The sequence below is a fragment of the Podarcis melisellensis genome, assembly GCF_964234715.1.
Source record: "Podarcis melisellensis genome assembly, chromosome: 3".
Classification (NCBI taxonomy): domain Eukaryota; kingdom Metazoa; phylum Chordata; class Lepidosauria; order Squamata; family Lacertidae; genus Podarcis; species Podarcis melisellensis.
In genome coordinates this window covers 7,015,051-7,023,084 of record NC_138530.1, presented here as the reverse complement: position 1 = coordinate 7,023,084, position 8,034 = coordinate 7,015,051, and the positions used below count along the sequence as shown (strand labels likewise).

Genomic DNA, 8,034 nt, shown 5'->3' with positions numbered 1-8,034 from the left:
TCTCATTAAGAGACAGGATCCATCCAAGTGAATTATGTGACCAGCCTGGATAGCTCAGTTGGTTAGAGCGTGGTGCTGTTAATGGCAAGGTTGCAGGTTCAATCCCCATAGGGGACAACTGCATTTTCCTGCATTGCAGGGGGTTGGACCAGATCGGGTCCCTTTCAACTCTACAACTCTATGATTCTATCTTTAAAAAGAAGGGTGGGCTAGGGTGCTGGAAAAGGGGCTGGAAAAAACGTGAGCTGCCCTACTATGTAGTGAAAGTGCTATACCTTAGGCTGCAGATATAGGGCACCACCAGTGCTACAAGCCCTCTGCCAAGGGTGCTCAATGAAACAAAGCTTTTCCTGACCAACTCTCCTGTCAGGGAAGAGTTAGAAGTTTCCAGTTTACCAGAGGCAGAAAGCATTCCCCAAGGGGGGAAGGAGAGCAGTGAATCTAATAGAAGAGAGCAAGAGGAACAACAGGGAGGCACTGGCTGTTCACAGGAAAGGCAAGGGTTAAGTTCTAGCTCAGATTCGAAGGAGGGGAGATACAAGCCAGCTCTAGCCAGGAGGTTAGAAGAAAGAGCGGGAAAGCGAAGGGAAGGGCGCCTTCACCATTTTGAGAGTGGCTGGTCAAAGAGAAGCAGAGCTCAGAAGGTATCTGAAAGAAGTGACTCTGAGGAATAATATTTAAGAACCGTTTATAATATTGTTTTGTTAATAAGCAATAAAAAGTTATAAAAGAACAAGAAGCGTTCGTGTGGTGATCTGAAGAGGACAACGACCAGGCCTGACAAACTCTCCTCTTTGCCATTGCAGTTGGCTGGTTCACCTTTTTCTCCCCCTGCCCAGGGCAACTTTGATGGTGAGAAGGCAGCGAAGTAGGTGTGAGTTCTTGCTTGCTCGCCATCTCTCTGCTTGGAATGCAAGCACTGATGAAAAAGAGGAGGGGGAGTATGGTGCTAAGGAGCTAAACACACAGAGGGAGAAGAAGAAGAGTTTGGATTTGATATCCCGCTTTATCACTACCTGAAGGAGTCTCAAAGTGGCTAACATTCTCCTTTCCCTTCCTCCCCCACAACAAACACTCTGTGAGGTGAGTGAGGCTGAGAGACTTCAGAGAAGTGTGACTAGCCCAAGGTCACGCAGCAGCTGCACGTGGAGGAGCGGAGACGCGCATCTGGTTCACCAGATTACGAGTCTACCACTCTTAACCACTACACCACACTGGGAGGGACATCAGAAGTTCCCTGACACTAAATAAGAGCACAGATCCATCTAGCTCAGTAGTTTTCAACAGTCTTTCCCCAACCCTACCTAGAAATGCTGGAGATTGAACCTGCTACAAAGCAGATGCCCTTCTTCCATGGAAAGAGGGGACCATGAGGGTACCTTTCCCAAGGACTCTCCAAAATCTGCAGTTGGCACTGGGTGGCATTCATAGCAGCAGAGTGGGAAACCAGGAGATGGAAAGGAAGATCATCTACTTTCCTTTTTACCCAGACTGGTGCAGAAGAACTTCCCAGTAAATTAAGCCCCATGTGAATTACTGGAATCAGCCTGTGTCATTTAGGTTTACATCCTCATGCAACAAAGCATCCTGGTCTGCAAAGGACACTGACAGCCTTGGGATGGTTCCAGAGAGAGTTCTTGGAGGTCTGTACCAAGACGTACTGAACTAAGCATTCAGCAGGGACACGGGTGGCGCTGTAGTCTAAACCACTGAGCCTCTTGGGCTTGCCAATTGGAAGGTCAGCAGTTTGAATCCCAGCGATGGAGTGAGCTCCTGTTACTCTGTCCCAGCTCCTGCCAACCTAGCATTTCGAAAGCATGCCAGTGCAAGTAGATAAATAGGTACCACTGTGACAGGAAGGTAAATGGCGTTTCCGTGTGCTCTGGTTTCCATCACAGTGTTCAGTTGTGCCAGAAGCAGTTTAGTAATGCTGGCCACAGGACCCGAAAAGCTGTCTGTGGACAAACGCCAGCTCCCTCGACCTAAAAGTGAGATGAGCGCCGCAATCCCATAGTTGCCTTTGCCTGGACTTAACTGTCCAGGGGTCCTTTACCTTTAAGCATTCAGCATCCCAACAAATTTGCCCCTCCTTCCACAGGGGAACTTTATTTGCCAAGCATAGATACATGAAAATATGGCTGAAATAAAATCTTAGATGAGGTCTGAACAATCAATGAGGATTCCTGGACAATCAATGCTGGTTGTTCCCAAGTGTTGTTTCAGAATGGCGAGGAAGGCCTTGCTGACAGAAGTCATTGCAGCTGAGCTTCCAGCAGCCAACTTGAAGAACAGGTGAGATGGGTGAGGATGCACATGAAGGCTAATCACCCATCTTTGAGCAGCAGACTCTTTTGAAATGGCAGGGCACATCCAGGAATAGACCCGAAGGGCAGGTCTGATTGACTGGCTGAATGCAGTACCCTCCCATGGAGGAGCAAGTAAGAAGTGCGGCGTCTGCAAGGCTGTCTTCTGTAGAAACAACAAGAGAAGGTTTAGAATCACAGAGCTGGACCACCTAGTTCAGTCTTCATCAACCTGGTGTCTTCCATGTATTTGCAACTCCCATCATCCCTAGCCAACCCCCTGGACGGAGCCAATTGTAGCTGGAGTCCAAAACACTAAAAGGACACGAAATGGGCAAAGGCTGATCTGATTTTTGGAGGACATCCAAAAATGAATCACCCTTGATAAAGTCCAGCTTCTGCTAAAAAAAAGGAGAGTGAGCAACCTTCTGAGGCCCTCTGTCCCACCATTCAACAGCTTGTACCATCAGAAACTTCTTCCTTGTACAGTGGTGCCTTGGGTTACATACGCTTCAGGTTACAGACGCTTCAGGTTACAGACTCCACTAACCCAGAAAAAGTATCTTGGGTTAAGAACTTTGCTTCTGGATGAGAAGAGAAATCGTGCTCCAGTGGCATGGCAGCAGCAGGAGGCCCCATTAGCTAAAGTGGTGCTTCAGGTTAAGAACAGTTTCAGGTTAAGAACAGACCTCCAGAATGAATTAAGTACTTAACCCGAGGTACCACTGTAGTTAATCTGCTTTCCTTTTTTGCCATTTGAACCACCCTTTGGTTTAGATTCTAACATGTGGAGTAGTTTTCCCCAACCTGATGCCCTCTATATTTTTTGGATGGCAACCACCGACCTTGGGTGAGGCTGCAGCAACCTTGAAATCCCACTTTGTTTTAGACTTAAACCATCTGCCTCAGAAGATCAGTGTTAGTGTTTTCCTTTTGCCTAACTCGGTCTGGTCCACTAACAGTGATTGATACTGGCGGATACTGGGGTATCTCTGGAAGCATAATTTGACCAGAAGCAGGGGAGCAGGGAAGTGTCCAAATCTGCTAGAAGGGCACACCTGAAGTAAGGAAATAAGGAAAGTGACTGCCGGTGAAATTGGTACCAAACTGCAATTTGAAAAGGAGAACATCTGTAAATAGTCTTCTGTAGAGCGATACGGAGACAGTCAGATCAGGGGTGGAGAAAGCAATGGAGGTCAAGTCTAGGCAATGACTACAACTTCCACCTTCCTTGGCAATCTATCTGTAAAACACACAGAGACTGTGGCCAATTATTTCATCATTTTTGCTATTATTCTTTTTAATCTTTCTTGGAAATTTTCCAGTAACACATACGGCAAGCCTTACCTTCTGTGGTGGTCATGGGGGACTTAGAAACATATACTAAGAATCCACAAGTATGTGTTTTAGAACAGCAAAAATGAACCTTTATATTTAGCTCAGTATATAAGAACAAATAAATGATTTATTCCCCTGAAACTTTTTAACACAATTCCAACCCAACTGTTCTGTGCTATTGTAATTTTGTAGCTTTCCCTGTTTATTATATTTCATTTTTGCATGTACAGCCATATTTCGTGTTGCATTAGGTTCATGTTGCTTCTTTTCAGCTTGCAAACGCGGCAAACCCAGAAGTGCATACTTCTGGGTTTTGCCACATGTGTGTGTGCAGAAGCGTTCTGCATGCTTCGCACACACACAGAAGTGCTCTATCGTATCGTGCATGTGCACAGAAGCAGCGCTCTAGTTACGGACTTTTTGGGGTGCAAACGGTACCCCGGAACCCATAGAGTCTGTAACTAGAGGTACCACTGTATGCTTTAATTGTTGATACAATCATCCCTGGGAACAGGGTTAGAGGATGGAATAAAAACAAATATTAGAGCTGTGCTCCAGATCCAGCTGGATCCAGATCCCAAGCCAAATCAGAACATGAACATGGGGTGGGGGTGGGGTAGGGGTGGCGCATGTTCTGTCATCGCTCACCTTGAACAGTCCATAGTAATAGTAAGATGGCAGCAGAGAGGCAATGAAGGATCTTCATGACTGAAGTTCAGCTGGAGTCTCAGTAACCTTAGAAAGAAGACACACTGAGATGAAAGCTGACTAGATAAGAAATTTGTGCACTTATTAAGCCAGGGGTTGCCAGTGTAGTGTCCATGGGCACTGGTGTGCCTCGATACCTCCTATGGTGCCCACAAAGGCACTCAGTAAATATCTCCTCACCAATCCCCAAAAAACAAGATGCTCTTACTGTCCAGTCTCTGTCTGTGCTGGCTTAGACCCTCCTACGTTGAATACACCCCCTTAAAGATGCCTGTATTTTACTGAATGCCAGGACTGGACACCCACCCTCCCATCAGTTCTGGACAGACAGGAGAAGAGCTTCTCTCTGCGAGCCAACTCAGTGATGGATAATGAAGTATAAACACCAACAATTGCGAGCACTCCAATTGGAGAACAGCCTTTACCAAAGGACTTTGATGAAACTCGAACTCAGGTCAAAAGGGAGAAACATGCTAAGAGGAAGGCACGTTTGGCAAACCCTCCCCATGATCAACTCCTGCCCAGAAACCTATGCCCCCACTGTGGAAGGGTGTGTGGATCCAGAATTAGACTACACCAGGGGTCAGCAAACTTTTTCAGCAGGGGGCCGGTCCACCGTCTCTCAGACCTTGTGGGGGCCGGACTATATTTTGAAGGGAAAAAAATGAATGAATCCTATGCCCCACAAATAACCCAGAGATGCATTTTAAATAAAAGGACACATTCTATTCATGTAAAAACACACTGATTCCTGGATCATCCATGGGCCGGTTTGAGAAGGCAATTGAGCCGGATCCGGGCCCTGGGCCTTAGTTTGCCTACCCATGGCCTACACAGTTAAGACTGAGTTCATGGAAGGCAATCTTACTCGGCTACGAGTGATCGCCAAAGCAGAAGGATAATCAAAGTACTCTTTCTGCCATGGATGGACTGGCAGATAGGGAGGGAGATGTGGCAAGCTTTATGCCACGCCCCCATGGCAGCCATTTTGTGGCTGGCGCCCATGGCAAATGTGCCCAAAAGGTTTGCTTGACCCCTCTCCTATTCTAACCAGCTCACCACACTGCGCCTCATCCATGGATCCTTTTGTGATGACAGTAGCACTGTAAATACTGGAGCTTGCTCAGAATTCCAAGGAGGAACAGGTTTGTCAGTTGGTATGAAGGCAGTTACAGGGGCCTGAAAGAGGAAGACCTGTGTGTGTGTGTGTGTGTGTGTGTGTGTGTGTGTGTTACACAGTGCAATTCTATATCTGCCTCCTCAGAGAGACTGCTATATGCATAAAAGATGGAAAGATACAGCCCTACCCACTATAGAAGAATGACTGATAAAGTCACTGGATCTGGCTGAGATGGTGAAGTTAACATGTCTAACGACGGAAAAATAATTGCTGACATTTGCTAAGGATGGGAAATTTCTTATGGACGTTGTGCGTGAAAGACAAAATAGACTTGTAATATTATATGTATATTATATGTAGCTGCAGGACAGAGAGCCAGAAGTCCCTTTACTTTTTTCTTTATTTTGGTAGCTCTTCCTGTCTTTCCCTTTTCTCTCCATTTCTCTTTTTCTTAGGTCTCTCTCCTTTTCTGGTCTTCTTTCTTGTTCTTCATTCTGACTTGGTCCTTTTTTTTTTAGACTAAGTAGCTGTATTACCTTAGTATGTTATTTTAAGGTAAAGGTAAAAAGGTAAAGGACCCGTGGACGGTTAAGTCCAGTCCAAGGCAACTATGGGGTTGCGACGCTCATCTCGCTTTCAGGCTGAGGGAGCCGGCGTTTGTCTACAGACAGTTTTCCAGGTTATGTGGCCAGCATGACTAAACTGCTACTGGTGCACTAAGGACCGTGACGAGTGCTTTGTAATGGGTATGTATTTCTGTATATCTATGAATAAGTATCACACACACACACAAACACACATCTGCCTCCTCAGAAATAAATATCATTGGGCTCAGTGGGTCTTACTCCCAGGTCAATGTGTATAGAATTGCATTCATAATGAAGGGGTGCAGTTAGGGTTACCCCAGAAAGCCCTAAAAATCTGTTTGTGAATCCCCCCCCCCCAGCCAGGCCTCGGCGTACGCATTTTAAAAACTGCATTTTCCACTAAGACAAAAAGCACGAGCTAAGCAGTCCTCTCTGTAACAAAAACGCTGTAACAAACCCAGAGCTTAGAACAGTAAAGCTTTTCGCTTCCCATATCCAAGATAACCTTGCCCTGGTACATTGATTTGCAACATACTTCCCGGAACAGAGACAGAGAACGAAAAGCAACATTTCTATGTAAGAATCTGTGAAGGGGGAGAGGAAAAAAGGGGTCTGAAAAAAGGATAAAACCTGCTTGTAAAATGTTTTCGGTGTGGCCTGCCTTTTGTGAACTGAATTACACAGGTGCCTCTGCCCCCCCCCCATGGCAAAATAAAACGCTCTTTCTCTGGATTAACCCCTTGGTGTCGTTTGGCTCCTTTTGTCTCTACTTGGGTGAAACAATTATTCCTACCCATGGATTAAAAAGGCTACAATAATGATCTCTCTCTCTCTTAAGTGAATGAAGTTCATGTCTCAACAAAAGTCATTCATATGCAATAATGTATCACGTGCCAAGTGTTCACAGAGGAGGGAGAAAGGTTGTTTTCTGCTGCTCCAGAGAAGCGGACACGGAGCAATGGATCCAAACTACAAGAAAGAAGATTCCACCTAAACATTAGGAAGAACTTCCTGACAGTAAGAGCTGTTTGACAGTGGAATTTGCTGCCAAGGAGTGTGGTGGAGTCTCCTTCTTTGGAGGTCTTTAAGCAGAGGCTTGACAACCATATGTCAGGAGTGCTCTGATGGTGTTTCCTGCTTGGCAAGGGGTTGGACTCGATGGCCCTTGTGGTCTCTTCCAACTCTATGATTCTATGATTTATGGGCTGGCTCACACTTACACATGCATCAGATATTGGCCTCAGCATCCGATGATTCTTTTCATTACACTCGTAATTTTCACATTGTTCACATGGATTCCAAAATAGCAGTCACATGCAACAATACGCATACCCTGACGCAGCACTCTCTGCAGCTGCGTGGTCTTTTTGAGTTTAGCCTTTGTAAATAAAAGGAAATCTAGAACTATCCAATTGCTCCCCCCCCCCCGAGACTCTTGTGCCCGGCCAGTTCCTCCACAATACGCACACAGAGAAAAACATACCTTGACAGGAAAATGAAAGAAAAAACCCTTTTACCTTTGTGACGGGGAAGAGGGATATTGGTTGCAGGGAGATCTTGCAGAGAGCCTCTCTGCCTATCTGACTCTGAGCTGAAAATGACTGCCATACGGAAGCTCAGAGGTGTAGTTTCCTGCCAGGCTCATGGGGACTGTAGTTTTCTCAACTTCCTGATTTGAATGCCAAAGAAAGCAACATTCTGCAATATGCCTCTGGGTATCTGTTTCTGGGAACTGCAAATGGAGAGAGGTCTATTGTGACTGTTACATATATGTGCAAATATAGGATAGGGGATACCTGGCTTGACAGCACACCATGTGAAACGGATATGGAGTTTTTAGTGGACCACAAGTTTGGCATGAGTCAACAGTGTGATGCAGCAGCAAAAATAAAACTAAATAAAACCAATGCAGTTCTAGGATGCATCAACAATAGAGTACAGCTCCAGCGAAGTAATAGTAATACAGTGGTACCTCGGG

At 45.8% G+C, this 8,034-nt stretch overlaps 1 long non-coding RNA gene across 1 annotated transcript; it reads right to left on the bottom strand.

Annotated features, from left to right (window-relative positions):
• Positions 1 to 2,079: 2,079 nt before the first annotated feature.
• LOC309365968 lies at positions 2,080 to 7,774 on the bottom strand. The gene is made up of 3 exons (XR_014166331.1): positions 7,574 to 7,774; positions 4,290 to 4,376; positions 2,080 to 2,469 (listed from the first exon to the last, which is right to left on the bottom strand). It is a non-coding gene; the product is annotated as an uncharacterized lncRNA (long non-coding RNA).
• Positions 7,775 to 8,034: the final 260 nt, after the last annotated feature.